This window comes from Anopheles arabiensis (assembly GCF_016920715.1).
Source record: "Anopheles arabiensis isolate DONGOLA chromosome X unlocalized genomic scaffold, AaraD3 X_pericentromeric_contig0030, whole genome shotgun sequence".
Taxonomy (NCBI): domain Eukaryota; kingdom Metazoa; phylum Arthropoda; class Insecta; order Diptera; family Culicidae; genus Anopheles; species Anopheles arabiensis.
In genome coordinates, this window is record NW_024412108.1 from 442,501 (window position 1) to 445,000 (window position 2,500).

The 2,500-nt window shown below is 47.9% G+C and overlaps 1 pseudogene; it reads left to right on the top strand.

The window, feature by feature from the left end:
* Nucleotides 1-2,500, top strand: part of LOC120908065 — a 9,154-nt pseudogene that overhangs the window by 2,903 nt on the left and 3,751 nt on the right.

The following is a 2,500-nucleotide window of genomic DNA, read 5'->3' on the forward strand; positions in this document are numbered from 1 at the left end:
CAGGGTGAAACCTGCTTGAAACGGGGAGGGCTAAGGGGATTCTGTCACCGCTCTATTAAAACTTAGCAAGTCTTAGGTAGCGCTCCAAGACTGTCGCCATACGATACGCTCTATGGCAAATGCAGGTGTGGGTGGGTTCAGCCCCACTTTGCTCCGGTTCGGCACTGAGCCCGTCGTCTCATAAGGGCGCGGGCCAACCCTCGCGTGGAGCTCCCTGTTTCATAGCCACCCACGGAACCAAATAGGAGACTGCATAAACAGACGCGGATAGCGGGCCTGAGTTTGAGCCCAATAGAATGAGTAACACGAAAACTAAGAAGGTCAAAAAGACCAAGGGGTTGACAAGAAAGATCCGGACCAAGCGTTCATGGATCTTCAAGATCGAATGGAGGCGATGCGTTTTGGGATAAGCAAACTCGATGATGAGTCTTCCCATTTTACGCTAGTTACGGTAATGATGGACTTCCTCGATGAGGTAATGTCCGAATTTCGAAGGTACAGAGCCGTAAATCGCATGCAGCAGGTCCTCGACCGTCAAACGCAAACGTCGTTTGACGGTAACGATGGATTCGGGCCGCAAACGCGAAAAGGCAGAAGACCAGTGGCTGATGACCAACAGCCTGGTCAAGTGGGTTGCAAAGATTGCAACAACAACAACAACAACCATCGAGGTTGACCCCTGTTAGGAAGCGGTGGAAAATATTCCAAGTCCGAGAAACGGACCGAATATTAATGAGGGTAGAATTAATAAGAGGAAGAAGAAGAAGAGCAAGAAGAAGCAGAATAAGCCCAGGAAGCGGCCTGAGGCTCTGCTGATATCGGACTGCACTTCCGAGGAGCTGGCGAAATTGCTCAAGGAAATGAAGCAGTCCGATGCTCTTAAATCGGTTGAGAGACAATCTCTAAGGTCCGACGGGCCCAGAATGGAGGCATGTTGCTAGAACTTAAGCAGGGTAGTTCTGCTAGTGCAATTGCCCCAAAGGTTAAGGAAGCGGTGAAGGGCAAGGCGTCAGTGAGAACGCTAGCTCCTTCTAAAATGATTGAGATCATGCATCTCGATGAAATTACCACCCCAGAGGAGGTTGCGGAGTCTGTCAAAGCACAGCTCAACATCGAGATAGAAATAGATCGTATCAAAATGAAGAAAGGCCGCGCGGCCGGTACGCAGTGGGCACGGATCAACGTATCGCTGCCAGACTTTCAAAGCTTCCTGAATTTGGGAAAGCTGAAAGTTGGTTGGTCGATATGCCATATCCGCGAGGTTATGGAAGAGCAGAAATGCTATAAGTGTTGGAAGGTAGGCCATACGAGCTACCATTGTAGGGAACCAGACAGAAGTAATCTGTGCTGGAAATGCGGTTTGAGTGGACACAAGAAGCAAGCTTGTACCAACTCTGTCAAGTGTTTGGATTGCGGTACGAGGTCACAGAACCTTCACGCAACGGGCAGTTATATGTGTCCCCGAAGGCGAACGATTAGACCATAATGGTTAGGTTGCTACAACATAACCAGAATCATAGTTATGCTGCATTTCAGTTAATGTGGCAAACGATTAGGGAAGAATCTGCGGATATAGTGTTGATTGCAGATCCGTATCTGGCAACAACCAACGTCAAAGTGTTACGCAATGACGATAACACAGCAGCGGTAGTGGTTAACGCGGACTTACCAGTTAAGGTAGTCAGTAAGGCTTTGAAGGGTTTAATGATAGTTGACATAGGTGATATGCGAGTGGTTAGCGTTTACGCGCCACCTAGATTTAGTATGGAAGAGTTCCAGAACATGTTGGATAACACGGTAATGGCCGTAACCGGTATCCACAAATTCGTTATCGGGGGACTTCAACGCTTGGTCAGTAAGTTGGAACAACCAACTTGGCGAGCGTGGAGAAACCCAGAAACGAAGAGGTGAGTTGGTTTTATCAACCTTTGCGCAGATTGACGCAATTTTATTGAACGACGGCAGCACCCCAACTTATGTTGGACCAGGGCGCACGTCAGTAGTTGATCTTACTTTTGCGAGCCGAACCGTAGCAAGATCATTTAAGTGGGAGGTGTTATCTAGCTATATGAACTCTGATCATCGTGCAATACGAATAGATCTTGAGACGCAAAGCGTGCGTAATCTGTCCCGACCCATAACGGGATGGAGCATCAAGTATTTTAGCAAAGATATATTTGAAGTTATGATGCAAGCCGCTTTTGAGACCGAGGTCACAACAAGCGAAGACTTAATGCGTATACTTGTCACGGCGTGCAATGCGACGATGACTAAACGTAAGAGGTACACTCTAACAAGAGTGCATTTTGGTGGACGTTAGAGATTGAGGCACTTCGCAAAGAGTGCAAACACCGCGATCGATTAGCGCAAAGAGCTTTTAATACTGATCTCTATTCTACTTTTAGGGACGAGTTCAAGGTGGCACGGAATGCCCTCAAGCGATTGATCAAGCATACCCGACAGAGGAAGTGGAAAGAGTTCCTGGGAACAGCGAACAACG